At 39.3% G+C, this 16830-nt stretch overlaps 1 protein-coding gene across 5 annotated transcripts in view; it reads right to left on the reverse strand.

Annotated features, from left to right (window-relative positions):
• gulp1a (GULP PTB domain containing engulfment adaptor 1a) overlaps nucleotides 1–16830 on the reverse strand; it is an 89536-nt gene that overhangs the window by 72030 nt on the left and 676 nt on the right. The window lies entirely within an intron of this gene.

Here is a 16830-nt window from a genome sequence, read left to right on the forward strand (position 1 = left end):
TGTGAAAGATTATCCTCCTTGATGACAGTAAGTGGTGCGTCTAATCTAAAAGCACACACTACACTCAGATGGCTACAGAACCCCGGCCCAAGGGAGCAAGATTTTGTTCAAAACAAATGAGTACATGCAACTTTGTCTGAAGGCTGTTCAGAACATCCAGAGTCTAAGCTGGAGTGAAACGTCATCCTCGAAAGCAAGATGTGATAATCCTACAAATTTGGGGATAACGGCTCACAATTTCTGGCAGCCCTCCCTCCAAGGCACTCGGCAGGCTGAAAAGATGTGGAAGGAGAGGCTCCCAGACACTGTGACACAGTTTTAGTGCAGCCCAGCACGACTGCAGAGCAGCTGGCCTATACTAAACTTCAATAACAGCTATATGAGTCTCATGTTTTACATATAAGACTCAATATTTAATGCAGTGTGCTGGACCACTGGTCATCCTGGGACCTTTTCTCTCTCCCCTGGCTGCCAGTGCCTTATTCTGGAAGAACTGGATATTCGTCCTCCAGGAGGTTTAGCTTTGCCCTTATCTTCCTCTCCCATGTATCATGTTGTCATGCTGGCCTTGTTTCTCTCTCCAATATGCGTAAATGGTATGCTTGAGTTTTGTCTCCTGTGCGTTTGTTTCCAGGATTTAATAGTCGTGGTGAGGTCTTTTGTTTCAGGTCACATTGTTCTTTACACATGAAAATTGCTGGACATCTTCCAGATCATATTCTTTATGTTTTTGAAACCCACAACTTTATCATCTTGTCTGTACTGCAGATCTGCTACTGTGCTTTTCTGTAAAGACAACAGCTCTGTTCTTCTCCATTTATTGCCCATTGAAGTAGCCTAGCCGCGCTAGACCCATGCTCTGAAGACGCAAGGGTCTAGGGAGGCGGGCTAAAAGGTTGTCTATCAAATCACTCTGCAGCAATTGGGTAGGTATACAACCAATCAACGCAACGAATAGGCTCCTAGAGCGCCGGAAATCAGAGGATGCGGTAGTTCGGTGAAGCCTTATTTATTCAGTCAATGGGTGAAGCTCAAGTATATTACAGACATGTTAACAGAAAGATTATTCAGAGTTGGTGCTAATGGAGCTCAACGACTGTTGTCGTTTTTGTTGTTGACCCTGGCAGAGAATTAAATTCGTTGCCATGGGTTGTCTAGCACGGCTAGGCTAGTTGTTTCCGGTTGTTTCTGTCAGAATCGTCGCGTCTCTGTCGTCACTTAGTTACGCCTGCCTTCTGACTGTACACTTCATGGTGATTCATCCGGTCAGTTTTAGGAGCATCCAACCTCGAGCCTTATGGAGGGTAACTAGACCCACCCTGGCAGAGAATTAAATTCGTTGCCGTGGGTTGTCTAGCGTGGCTAGGCTACCATTGAAGGCTTTTTTGAGGGATTTACTCATCCAAATGAAGGGTTTACGAATGTGTTATCATTTACACCAAATAGTAGAGGAGTGTACCAGTTTCTGATTCAACAGTACTTCAGCCAACTTCACTAACAGTCACCATTGGAGCTGAGACTGTCAGAGTAGCAAACAGAAATGAGTCACTGATTACAGGCAATGCTGAAGTCAAATATTGTTGAGCGTCAGTTGCAAAAGTTTACAACCTGCCATGTTGTTATGTATATAAGATAATAAAACATATAAGTGACTGCACAAAATGTAAATGAACCAAGGAGCTTCTCAACTCATAATTTCAGTCATCTTCCAATCATTTGTTGAGAACTTTTAAAAAAACACACCAATGTGCAAGACTTTCAAGTACTTTAGATGTTTAGATCAAATTACTTCAATCCCCCACTACAGCCAGAGTAATAAAGAACTATCTTCAGAGTACTGCATCATAAGTTACAGCCTGCATAGAGCTGTGATCACTCAGTCACTCTGGAAATACACATAGGGCGAAAAGTAGCTGAAACACAATAAAGGTTAAGAGTAGTGATGGCAAATATTGAACGGATTTTTTTTTCCCCATTTACTGTATTTTGTATGAAGTTGATTGATGAAAAAAAGACATGAGATTACTTTTCAAAGTACATATAAAATACCATATATAATCTTGAATTTCCCTCGGAATTAGTAAAGTATCTATCTATCTATCTATCTGTTAACAAATGCTGCCAGCAGCTAACAGTGCACTGTAACTGCACTAGGATTGTTCTTCAAAATGTTAACTATTAGTACTAGTGTCAGAATGACCTACTCTGACCACAGTAGTGAGATTCCATAGTTTCCTTTTTTGTCTCTAAACTGTACTAATACACTTTCAGCTACTGTACAGTGGGCCCATTTCACACACACAACAGTACAGAGACAAGCCTGGAAGATTGATCTGATAGGGTTCCATGTGAACTACACACAATATGGAAGACAGTGTCCTTTCTCAAATAAAGCAATAAACCCCAAGAGGCAGTGGTTTACAGTGATTTTAGAACAGCTAAGGGCTGTTTTTAAGCACTCCGCATCATGTCTAACAACATCCCTTAGCTTTTTTGATGTCACTGTAAACTATGGCTTTGTGTGTATTGTTACTTTAATACAATACTTACTACACATAACTGACTTTTCATAGACTAAACACGGAACATTAAAGAAACGCAATGATTTATTAATAACAAATAATGATCTTCTGCCAAGGAATGTAGTTCTTTAGCAATATTTATCAGGATGGTGGAAAACATGCTTAAATACGAGAGTAATTATTGACATTTATCTGGATATTAACATTAATTGTGCAATTGTCAAAGTAGTGTTCCATTATGTTAGTATTCCAGTTGCTGTTAAGGGGGTGTTTGACTCTAGACCATTGTAATTCATTGTGTGGTACTCAAATCAAGAATATTGCTCCAGCATCTTTACCAGTTCCAGTTCGGTCACTGGTAAAATTGCAGGTATGATGTAGATTTATGCTACTTTGCATAAATCTCTCTCTTTCATACAGTGTTGCTTCATAAGCAGTGCCTGGTGGAGAACTCTCTTAGTGCCAGCTGCTTTACAAATCAACAGCAACATGGAGCCAAGAAAGCTCATTCCATCTGCTCTCTAATATAACTAGAATTGGGGGAAAAAAAATTCACCCATCATGTTGCAGTTTCATTATGTGTTAACATAACATTATTACTCCAGTAACTAGTAACTATGACCAAGTGAAAAATGCCGCATTTCTGACAATGGCATACGATGGAATGACAAGCCTTGGCATAATACTGCGCTTTCTGAGTGTTTTTCTTGTTATGTGATGGCAACTATGCTGCTAGAACCAAACAAAGGTGAGCATAAGAGGCTACAGGGAAAAGCATGCAAGCTAGCTGTTATGAAAATTATCGTATTTTATGATTAAATGTTCTTATTCATTGTAATACTATATAACTGCGTGGTGTGTAAACTCATATGAAGCAGTGCTCAGCAATTTTCAATGAAGCGCTGTAAAGAGGAATCAAAGCCTAACTGGCAGCAAACTAGAGATAACACATGCTAAGATGTGCAACTCATGCTTATGTGCCTGTATTAAAGTTAGGCTGTTTCTCGCTTTGTCATTCTCTTGTCCAGACTGTCTTCTGTTCACGTGTTTCCTTGCCGCAAGTAAAACTTTGCTTTGACTTGAGAGACAACTCTTAGTGTTCATTTGGAGAAGTCAGGAGTCCACTGAAGATTTTTCCTGAATCTAATTAAAATTGCATGTTGATTTACTGTAGTGCAGTTTTTCTTTGCTTTGGAGATTAAAGGAAGGTGGATGGACAACAATATGTAGCCCTGCGACAGACTGGCGACCTGTCTAGTGTGTCCCCTGCCTCCGTGCCAAGGCAGCTGGAATAGACTCCAGCCCACCCATGACTCTAATGAGAATTAAGCGATGGATGGATGGATGGATGGATGGATGGATGGATGGATGGATGGATGGATGGATGGATGGATGGATGGATGGATGGATGGATGGATGGATGGATGGATGGATGGATGGATGGATGGATGGATGGATGGATGGATGGATGGATGGATGGATGGATGGATGGATGGATGGATGGATGGATAGCAGCAACAAGAGGTATTTCCCCAACCAAGAGACAGGACACAGAGAGTTTCCTAGCTGCTAAAACATAAATCCCCATCAGCCCTGTTTGTGTCTGTTGCTGGCATCGTAGCGATTCCTGTGCACTCACTGTATGACAGCGTTGCATGCTTCTCTCTGTTCTTGTGCTGGCAGATGATAAATGATTCGGGATCCAGCTGGCAGTTGTCTTCTTCAGCTCTGCATCCTACATGCAGCTGCACATCAAACCAGACTTTGTTGACAAGATCCTCAGGTGTATTTGGATTCAGTGCCTGAGAGTGTTTGATTTTATGAAAGTCTGTCATCATTAATGCATGGTGGTGGGATGCTTTGTCATGCTGTTCTCTGTAAAGTTATTTTACCGATAACATTGTTAATAAACTCCAGATCTTTCAACAGACACTGAGATCAACTGATCAGTAAATTGTTGGCGTACTGGCTAACTGCAGCATGTAGGCCAACTTAATTTTTGAAACCATGAGATTTACTTTTCCTGTTTTCACAATCGCATAAAACCTACGGAGAGCCTGGCTTAGTTCCATTTTAGTCATTGTTTTAAAATTAATAGACAGATTTTTCTCAGTACACCAGGTCTGTAAACAGCAAATTGGCCGCATAGGGTCTGTTTAACAGTCCCAGCTTTGTTTGTTGATTTTTCCAGCTCTACAATATCTCTCATTAATTTCAACATGTCTCCTCTCCGTTTAATCTTAGTTTTCTGTCCTGTCCATATTTTCCACTACTCATCTACATTTAGTCAACCCGGCAAATCAAGATTCAGAACAAAGTCTGTCATTTAGAAACAATGTGTTTGGAACAGTAATGGTGATGTAATGTGGTCACAACTGCGTGCTGATGGAGTATTTTACAGTGGCTTTGAACACAGCTCAGCCACTCATAATCAAGGAACAGCAGTTTGAATTCATTGAGTTTGACTAAGATGGAGAAAGAACTACATAATCTAATAAATGAGAACTAATTATATTATGAGGTGTTAGAGTGAGGGTAATACAGCTTATAATTAAGCAACAATTTAATTTTATAATTCTTTACAGAGAATGATCCTAGTCACTGTGAGGGCCAAACAAACACTATCCAGCCAACACTCTCTGAGAAGTCACCCTCCAGGTCTGTATCTGGGCTCCTGCACAAAGAGCTAACCCGGACTGCTGTTAGTGCTGCAATTACATACTAGATTTTCTCACTGGCCTCATTTCTGACTGTGCTGGCAGACGAGCTTTCGAAGCAACCACCAACCAAGCTGGTGAGCTGGATAACGCAAACAAACAACTGTCAAATGACTGAAAACAATCTCTGTTTGAGCCAGCTCAGAAAATTTGACAGGCGATGTTGTTGTCTAACAAAATGAAGATCTGAGGGGAATTTTAAACAGGTCCTCAGCACCGACATGTAACTATGTAATAGAGGTTATGTGTCCAATATCCCAGAAAGATGAGTACAAGTGATTCAGGTGAGAATGTAACAGTATTAGGAATTTTGTTACTCTGAATGTCACCAGGTTACACTGGTTCACAGGGCCTCTAAACAATAAAATGTGGCTTGCTAGAAGGCAGACATTCCGACTTGAGATACTGCATCCACTCAAATATTACAGGTAAAAATGTTTTGAATTTTGGTTCACTCTTAATGGAGCTGTAATGAGAAAGCATATTGTTAGGCTTGAAGATTACAAAAATTAAGACCTTTCAATGATTCTGTGTTCAAACTTGCAAGTAGTATCTGGGAGAGGCCAGATTTCATCATAGGTGTATGCTGATGGGTTTCATTCATCTTCTATTTGAGTTTTTTTTTTTAAATGCACAACTGAAAGGACTTACTACAGCTTATTCTGAGATAAATATGGGATTCCTGCGTTTATGTTCAAAGCAAAACCTTACATCACTTACTTAAATCCAATATCGATTCTTTTTTTTGGTGTCATCAGTCTCTGAAAACAAATGACAATAACAGTGCAAAATGAGACAGCCAATATGTCAAACTCATAAAGACAGTTTATGTTGTAGTCAACTTAGAGCACAAACAACAGCGACAGAACAACACTGAAATCCTGGCGGTGTTTGCACAGGGAGGTAGCACTGTAATGAGGCCAAATAAATCTAATTAGTTTTAATGTGAATGATCTTTATGGAGGAAGCTTCCAGGGTGATAGTGTACAAGAAAATAAATAATGGACTTCAGAAGTATTTACTCCGGACTGCAGCCTTGGCAAAACATCTATAACACATAAATAGGCATTCAGGCCTGTGAGGATGAGATATGCAGTCTCACTCTGAGCACGACTAGAGAAATCAGCCTCCCAACTAAAGTGCTAAACAATACCAATAAAACACACATAACTCCTGCCAATTCATTATTGGAGGGAGGATAATGCAGTCATGTTGTCTCAAGCGGATAAAAAAAAAAAAAAGCCAGCTGCAAAGAGCTCAGCCTGCCCCATGAAATTAATGGTACTCATCAAGAAATAAAAGAGCTATAAAAGGCTGCCTGTTTTCACCCACAACGGGATGACTTCTTGAATTAACTGAAGATGCCTTGGACAGGCTTATGCCAGTGATTTCTTTGGAGGTGCTGGATCAGGAAGAAGGGCGATTTAAAGCCTCAGCCAAATTGGAACACCAGTGGTGACAGTGGAAAAGTCTGTCTCCCTGTCTGACTTGCTGAGAGCCATCAGCTCCAAATACTGTCTGTCAGCTCAATAAATGTTGAACACAATCTGTGATGGTGTGATGAAATGCAGATATTCAAAGCCTGTGCATGCCCCACACTGTGCTGTGCTGTACCAGTGACACTTAACAAGACTCTGTTGTACCTAAATTCTTTATTGTTGGTGATACCCAGACCATGTGTCATAGCTCTCGTCAATAAAACAGAACTGTTACTAAGTGCTGCATGGAACTAATAACAGATGTCAACTGTGCCTCTTTGTCTAACCACCTGTCTTGGTCTGCCTCTCCTTTTGTAATGTTTTGTACATATGTCTGAAAGTAATCCACAGACAAACAAAATGCAGAAAATGTACACATTTTTGGATGTTGATCGCACACATTAGCCAAAAATCTGATTTTGGTTGCTAACCTCTGTAACAAAAGCTCCCCATAATGTCGAAAACAGCTTTCAATTTTGTCCATGATTTTGTTAGTTTTAAATGCAACCCAACTGTACCACAATCAGTCAGGTTTAGTGTTTGGTAGAGCTGAATGATTTGTGGAAAATGTCCAATTGCAATTTTTCAGATAGGTAGTGCAGATGACTGCAATTCAAATTGTCTTTTTTTTTTTTTTTTTTTTTTTTAAAGTTCATCTTCAGTTCAATATTCAGTGTGTAGTAGATTTAAAATGTGATGGAGCATTACCACGCAAGATATGATATCGTCTAAAGCATCGGCTGTCACACAAGAAGGCCGACATGAATTTGTAAAACCGATAACACAATAGTTTAAATGCTGGGTCAGAGGCACTGCATGATTTATATTGTAAATTGCAGCCTTTGCAAACTGCTTATTATATTGTTAACGCTGAATAAAATCAATCATTTGATCACACGAAAACAAAAATGATTCATTTCATGACCAGGTCAGACATAACAAAATATTTATTTACATTTTATTTCCATAAAGGAGGAGAGAAAACAGTGAAACTCCTCTGTCTTGGATGAAGATGAGAAGACAACTTCTAAACACAGCAACTCTCTTGAAACTTATGAAAGCTGAACATAACATGGATTACCACGTATTTAGACAATCGTGGACGACTTGGTTAACGGCAAAACCTGGATATGATTGGCCAAGTGAGCGAGGACTGAGCGGTAAAACCCTGCTATATGAGGTTAGAAAAATAATTTTACTTCTATGTAATAATAGATGTCCTGGTACTTGTTTAGCTCCTCTTGGCAGTGCAAGCTTTTAGTCCTCTGACTATGATGTAACTCTGCCTTTCTCCATTTGTATGCTGATTAGTACATAAAGACGATAAAATGTTAAATGATCTTTACTTGTCATTGAATGTCCCATAGCTGTCTTTCAGATGTTTTGTGTTCCGTTTCATTTGGTTTCAATGATTTACCTGGCAGTCCATTTTACTTTAGTCGGAATGTGGTTTCATTTAATGTTTAAGCAGAATGAATGAGGCTTTCATGTCTTAGTGGATAACTTATTCTGCACAACAGTATGTTTAAGTCATGAGTCAACTAAGCTGCCACAGGGTCTTGATCACGCACAGAGGTGTAGGAATACAAAATCAGTCTAAGGCAGACAGTATGCATCACCCTGTTGATGAGGACTTTTGAAATATTTGAATACATTTTACTGCCACCAACAGGCAGATACAGAAGAGTTTAACAATTTTGACTTAAACAGAAAAATTCAAAAGTCATCTCTTGCGAACATCTCAAGGAACTCAATGTCATGATAAAGACGAAGGTGCTAGAAATGATGCAAAAAGGCAAAACTGTAAACAGATTGAACATTCAGCCCACATGTCTGCTGTGTCTATTTATAGTTGCACGTTTTATCAACTTTTGATAGCTGTGAGTGCTAATTGTGACAGGCCATGTTTCTTATCCCATTAACTTATCTCCTACAAAGGCAGAAGCTCATTTATTGGGAAATTGCATTGCAGAGAGGCTTTCATTAATCAAAATGTATAACCTAATCCATGTCTAAACTACGACAAGCAGTCCTCATTGACATTCAGCTGTGACCGAATTACAATGACACAAAAACATGCATGAGTCACACCTTAACACGGACATCCATTTTTAGCAATAAACAGTGACATGGCACATAGAGAGGGTAAAGCAAATACAAAGCAGAGTATTTGAAATTGTATGAAAAGATTCAGATTTTCCAAGCAATTTAGTTTTACCCAAAAAAAAAAAAACCCTTACACTGGATTAAGTCAAGAAAGGAAAGAGTACACGACAGAGGAGACAGAAAAAGCACACAGCATGCAGAGCCACACACAGAGCCAAAGACGTAGACCACATTAAATCAACTCAGCAGTTGTGATTTGCCTCAAATCAGGGGAAGTCTAAAGTCACAGTTTGAAAGCAATAATGTAATGAGGCTGATGGTAGCTCCCTTCTCATCAGCTCGCTTGCTCGTATTTCTTCCATCACCGGCTCCCCTCGTCTCAGTTGTGATTTACTTGCAAGATCAATCTGACCTATCCCAGAGACAGTCAAAGACATTTCCTCCAAATGTCAATGGGCAACAGATGGTTATGAATACAAAAGCAAATTTTGTATTCGCTCACCTTTTCTTGCATGTCTCAGTGATCTCTTACTGTTAGAAAGAGCTGGATAGACTGCTGACAATGAGTCTCACTGTTAAGTGTCCATAACTCAAATCTTTCTGCAAATTGCTTATATAAAATATTATCAATTATACACCACAGCAACATGTCTGACATAACCACATCCAATTAAAATGCAGATTATGTTTAAAGCTGCAAAGTTAAGAACTGAAAGGATGAATCAACAAACTAAGTGTCAGGAAAAGTATCTGCAATAATCACCAAATAATTATATCACCAAGTGTCATTTAGATGTAGAGCTGGACAACATGGCTGAAAAATAATCACAAATCAATGTTTAATTTCTGTCAATATCAACAACTATTGATTTCCTGTTTCTCCAATGGCAATTTTAAATAAGCACCAGAAGAAAAAAAAAATTTGAATTTGAATTGAGGCATCTTACTTTAAATGGAACCACTTTCACCCAAATTTATCAAGGCACACAAGCTAATAACTTGAACGTTAACGTAACAATGAAAAACCCACACACATAAACAAATGTACTCACATAATGAAAATAAGTAAGGATGAAGGAATGATTTCACCTTGACATAAAGTAAATAAAGAAATCACTCCAACTCTGGGGCTCAGAGAACAATCTCAATCGAGCTGAGAGTTAGGGAAATTCCCAGTCAGTGGAGTAATATTTCTAAAACACATTTTTGATCAAATCCCTTTAACGTGACTGTATTAACTGAGAACCTAGCTTCTAATAAGGAGGACATTTTGCAGTAGAAAACCCCACCCAAATACTGGTACATTATTTGTTCACTTGTAAACTAACACGGGCCAGTGATATCAGCTGACTGACTTCCCAGCTGGCCAAGAATAATATTTGTCCATAGGGTACAAGTAGGATTCATATCCTACTGTAAACATGCAGCAGCGGTGTACAAAGCACTCATGAAAACCTCAGCCCACTTAACTGATGCTATGAATGTTGTAACTTTTCTCTACCAAGTCAGAGATGGTCATGGGTTTAGATGTCCTTTCTGGTTATTCTTATTTTATCTGGGCTTCGCAGCCTTCTCCCACCACTGGCAGAGAAAAACAATGACATCTATGAAAAGTGATTTCTTGTGTATGTAAGCATATTTCACAAAAGCTCCACTACATCATTAGGAGTTAACAGTAAAATCCCAAGCGTTTGGCAACAAACCAAGCTTACACAGAGGCCATGTTTGAATATCATATAAATGAAATTACTCATGATGTATATGCTTGTAAACCCATATAGTACTTAAAAATAATCATGCTGTAAGGTTACAACATCCAGTGTGTCAAATAATCATTAATTTTCTTTCAAACATAAAGTAACCTAACTGTGCACACGTCCGTGAATAAAAGATAAATGATTGATGGCAAAGTAGACATGCACTGACTAAGCTCTTGGTGGTTTTTTGGATTAGTTCTGCTGCCTTCCTTGCTGTCAGCACTACATTTCAGTTTACCAACAAGCAAATGACATCTTTGGCCACATGTGCAGCTTACCTTTCAAAGCACGATTAATGGGTCTGAACTTCATCTGATTATAACACTAACAGCATGTTACAGCCTTGACATAGGTATTGCCTGTCATATTACAGGACAGGACAGAAGGAGGCACTGAATGTTGATTGTGTATGGACAGCTTAAGGCACAACCATGACAAAGTGTTGTACAGAAAAGACGTTTCCATTCTTGTCTGTAATGTGGCTTCCCAGGAGCGAGGCCAATGAGATGGTTCATTGCTAAAGGCTTTCATTAGGACAAGCATCTTGTTCCATTCACTTATTTGGACAAACTCATTTACCCTTGACTCATTTGGCTGTTAAAGGAGAACCTGCTGTAAACACTCTACCCAGATGTCAATGACACAGCGTTTTTGTTTTTTTTTGGCTTAAGGTATTTTATGTTGTTACTGCATGTGTTTCTATTACATTATCCTGCATATATTTCTATCCCGTCCCGGCCTGGGCCAGGGGTCTTTCTCGGTGGAGTTTGCATGCGTTCCTTGTGCCTGTGTGGGTTATCACCGGGTTCTCCGGTTTCCTCCCACAGTCCAAAGACATGCTGAAGTTAACTGGTGATTCTAAACTAGAAATTAAAACTCAAATATTTATTTTGTATCACTTTTTGAAAAAAAAATACAAAGCATGGTCACTGTTGGTCACTCGAGTCGACATCACCTTCAGGGGGCTGCACCTGGTATTTTAAATGGTTCATTCTGTACTGCCAAGCCAGGGAACATCTGAAAAATTATGTTAATTACATTACCTGAAGACTATGCTGAAATATAAAACTATAGTAAATGAATTACAAATAAATATGCCGAATGGCTCAGGTAATGGCCATGGCATGACCAATTCAACTGAAATTCAATTTTCGTCTGCAGTGTTATTATAAAAATTTCCTGATTTATGGTAAGTCAGTTTTATTTTTCCTGACCTTGTCCCTATGTGAAATGAAATCAGACCAATTTCAGTTACCTCCATGCAGGAAAGTATACAGATTTTTTGTTTTATCAAAGATGGGTGCTAGTATCAGATTGTTCTTTGCTAGGCTCAGATACCCTAAAGTTGGGTCAGTACATCAATCCTAATATAATAATCATTGTAGATCAAGTGTGGTTTGTCCTTTGCTACCACATCAATGACCCAAACATGAAAAAAAATTCAAACCTAATGTGAAGTCAATAAACAACCTTTCAGATTGAGTGATGCAACTACAACTGCAAATTTACTATACATTTGAATGGGGGGAAAAAAGAAAAGAAAACTTAAGTGACTAGGACAATTTTCACACAGTTGCTTTACAAAGAACTAAACCAAATCCAGTCATAATTTAAACTATTTTTAAACATTATACATTATGAAGCATGCTTAATAAGTCACACATCTGTGGCTGTGCTGGCTACACATAGTTCCTTGTTGATGACTGACTCATTGGTTTGAAGGAACTCTGGCCCAATCTCTTGCTATTGTGACTCAACAGTCACAAAACCAACATATTTATCAAAAATATAAAATAAAACCCAAGTCACCACACACACTACTGACAAACTGGCACGGTTTTCACATTTAGCTTTCCCTGCTTACTTCTTTTTCAGCAGCTGTTCTGAATGCTTGCTGTAGATGTGTCGACAGCACCCACTACAGTGTTGAAGAGCAATGACAACACCTACAAGGACAAGAGCAAGGATTGCAAATATTCGTATACATATGGTTATATGCAGTGTGCACACACTCAGAGGTATTCATAGGCAATCACACAGTTGGAGCATGCTGCAAGTCTGACCCTACTGTGCATTTCTGATAAGCAATGTGGGTCTTTCAAAAGTGATTTACGCTCAAGAAAGGGCCACAAAAGTGTTCATTTCAAACATCAAAGCACTGATTGTAAAATATAATTTTTAAGGGCCTGGGACTTTAGTTAGATATACTTTTCTCTTTGTAGGTCTTAATATACTCCCAGAATGACATATCACACGAACAACAAAGAAGATCCATTAGCACTGGAAAGGAGCCTCTATTTAGTGAAACAATGCCAGTCCCATCCAAGAAAATGAGACAAAAGAAGAAAGACTCAAGTATGAAAAAACAGGCAGCAGCATGCACAGACTTAAGGCTCCCTCAGCTGTCTCATTTGCAAAAGCCCATGATTAATTGAGATGTATAATAACAGCTCAGAGGATTAATTCCATCACAGAGATGGTGAGACCAAAGCCTCTGACATTTGTGAGCGTCAACACCTTAGCCAAGTAAGACAAAAATATCAATTATCTTGACTTAGGCATGTCACTGGTGTCGTTTTAGCCTATAAGACGAATATCTGTTTGACATAGGTAAGATGAGGATAAGGAAACTGAGCCCCTAATAAGAAGCAATATAATCTTCCTCCTCAATTTTGATTCCAGTAAAAACAGCGGCAAAAGTCATAGTAGATAAAAAGCTGTTTGATGTTTCCGACTGCAGGAGGCTGAAGTCGCTTCAGCTTTCTAGCAGTCTGACAGCAAACAGCTCTAGGTGGAAAGATGAACTTGTTGTAATAGAGTTTCTGGTGACAGTGAGGTATTGAGAGCATGGACTGATAGTAATGATGTTATCAGTCACTGTGTGATCGTAAACTGATAGATGAAGTGTCGACTGAACGTTCTGTAGGCAGACAGAGAGTGGTAAGCACGAGTGTTGACAACATTACAGGAGCAATGCAGAGATTCTTTGTAACTACCTACTGTGCCGAGATGAGCCATGTCTCAGATGTGGCCAATCAGTATATGATTAACATATTGAAATGTGAATGTTTCATATTCTACAAGATCAAAAATATTAACTGGGAAGCTATTTTTTTTTCTTAAGGCAAATAAGTGTATCCATAACATCTAACATCTAGAAGTAGTCCAACACCAAAAACATACAAGGTTTACAATGACAAATGACAAACAAAAGCCGCTAATTCTGCACAGAAACAACACAATGTTTGGTGTGGTTTTTCTGATTTGCTCAGAAAAATTACTGAATAATTACTGTATTTTCAAAACAGATGCAGATTAGTTTTCAGTGAACCAACTTGTGAAGCAGCTATTCATTTCTCTATTAAGCATCAGGAAGAAAAACAAGATGAGATGCTACATCCCACAGCAAAGCCAGTGCATTTATGGTGACTGTTTAAACTGTTGTCCAGTACCTACAGGGACAACACGACTTGTCAGGTTATGTCTGATTCAGCTAAGTGGCTGACCAATTCTGCTAACCAAGGTCTGAGAGGAAATTCTTCGCCAAGAATCCCAAAGCCTGTGTTTGACTACATGATTGCCAGTGTTAAAGTCACTGATACAATATGTTTAACCCACTGAACATTTTACAGATTACCCTTCAGACAGACACTGCCTCTTCCCTGGGTTATAGTTTGTTCTAATCTGAACACGCTGATGTCATACTAGAATAACAACATGCTACGTACACAGCAGGTTCAGATCTAGAATCATAACAATCAAATACAGACATTTCATTCAGCATCAAAAGTAATTCAGTTGGTTACACATTCAGCCTTACTTTGCAGACAGGCACTAGCATCAGCTAATGCAACATGAGTTTCCATGATGTCATCTGATCAAAGCATAAATCAATGTTGTATAAAAGAAAAAAGCTTACTTCATAACAACATCATAAATCCTGTGTGCATCATCCAGAGCATGCATTCAGTCCATCACAAAAAGATAAACAGGGAATGGTAAGGACTAGAGCAGAGTGTGCTTTTCACTTAAAAACATACTGTAAATACATTCTAAGAATAATAACATAAAGAATTCCAATTAAACGGTTCCTGTATTGAGTCTCAGTTCTGCATGGGTTCCAGCATTAAAATAATAGACAGGTTCGATTTGGTCCTCAGTTGTACATTTCGGTAGCCTAGCCGCGCTAGACAACCCACGGCAACGAATTTAATTCTCTGCCAGGGTGGGTCTAGTTACCCTCCATAAGGCTCAAGGTTGGATGCTCCTAAAACTGGCCGGACGAATCACCATGAAGTGTAGAGTCAGAAGGCGGGCGTAACTAAGTGACCACAGAGGCACGACGATTCTGACAGAAACAACCGGAAACAACTAGCCTAGCCACGCTAGACAACCCACGGCAACGAATTTAATTCTCTGCCAGGGTCGACAACAAAAACGACAACAGTCATTGAGCTCCATTAGCACCGACTCTGAATAATCTTTCTGTTAACATATCTGTAATATACTTGAGCTTCACCCATTGACTGTATAAATAAGGCTTCACCGAACTACCGCATCCTCTGATTTCCGGCGCTCTAGGAGCCTATTCGTTGCGCTGATTGGTTGTATACCTACCCAATTGCTGCAGAGTGATTTGATAGACAACCTTTTAGCCCGCCTCCCTCCCTGTCGAGCGTGCCTAGACCCTTGCGTCTTCAGAGCATTTGTCTAGCACGGCTAGGCTAACATTTCGGGGCCTTTTTTGGACCACTGAAGACCGCGGACATGCCAAATGAATGGCCTTTCTGAGTAACCTACATCTGAAAGCAAAAATATATGACAAGCCAAACGAACAAATAAAGCCTGAAAAGGAAGAGAATGAAAACGAATAAAAAAACAAGGATTCAAGAGTTTAACAATCATTGCAATACTAGAGGAACGAGAAATGTGGCCACGAATGGAACCAGAGATGAGATGAAAATGTGTCCTTTTCCGTGTATATGCCATGTGTTCTGTTACTTTAAAGTAAATTTGTATTTGTGTTCGTTGCATTCTTAGATAAATATGCATTGTGGGCATTTTGCAGGGGATTCTTATTACTTATTGTACATTTCAGTGCTTTTCAGCTTGAACAGAATTACTCAGTGGTAGCATATGGGAACTGTTTGGCCCTGCATTGAATTAAAACACAGCTTATATTTTAAGTGTAGTAGTATTTATGTCACACGTAACAGCAGACATGTGCACAAAAGATATCATCACACTGATATAGATCAACCACACTCTTTAATACAGTGTGGTGAGCTAAAGGTCTTCCAGCACTGTAAAACACAAGGTGGCAACAACGTGTGCCAAGACTGCTGGAGCAGAGTAAGACTTACTTTGCCATTTAATTTACATGACCTTTATTTAACTCTGCTTGAAATCACATCTCCGTGACCACCTTGTTCTGGCAGACTACAATGAACCTGAAAAACTGCTGTCCTTAGCAGCAATTTGTACCAGCCTCAAGGCTAATTCATGCTAATTTTCCACAGCGTACAATGGCCACTCAAAAAGAAGCTATTCAATTACTGCTACCAGTGGCTGAAGGAAAAAAAACACATGCAGAGCTCATTCAGTGGGTGTTACGCCATCAACCAGTTCAGAAGCAATCTGGTGATTGGAAAGGTTCGTTTGTGAAACAATCCCTATTGCTGACTCCAACAAGTCTTCCCAAAACCTCTATTTCACAACCACAGAAAAGGGTGACTTTGGAGCATGAAATGAGAAGTGTAGCAGGAAACAGAAGTACTACGCACAGAGATGACAGTTCTTGAAGAAAAAATGAAGAAATGGGGGGCATATTCTATTCTCAGAGGAGTGCATTCATTACTTAAGTTATTGATATTGCAGAGCACAGTGGCAGGCTGTTTACAAAGTTATTATCATCTCGAAGCCCCTGCTGTTGAGCCCTGCTGAAAACAATTGTGTAGGGAGGGTATGATGAGAGGTAAACGCCATTTAATAGACCCTCGGTTATTATGAAAGGAGAATGTCACTCGTCTCTATAGTCTGTGCCACTCCTTTCTGTGAAAATAATAAGGCGATACGCTTAGGCTACATTACACACACACTGCATACTCCATACAGAGGCACACTCACGGAAAATTTGAGCCAAACTCTGAAATAGCGCCTCTAGAAATGTTGTGTGTTTGTTCAATGATGAGATTACAAGCTTAAGTGTACAATTGCTAATGTATCGTAGTTTGGATTTTATCTCAAAGGG

This window comes from Acanthochromis polyacanthus, chromosome 14 (genome assembly GCF_021347895.1).
Source record: "Acanthochromis polyacanthus isolate Apoly-LR-REF ecotype Palm Island chromosome 14, KAUST_Apoly_ChrSc, whole genome shotgun sequence".
NCBI classification, from domain to species: Eukaryota; Metazoa; Chordata; class Actinopteri; family Pomacentridae; genus Acanthochromis; species Acanthochromis polyacanthus.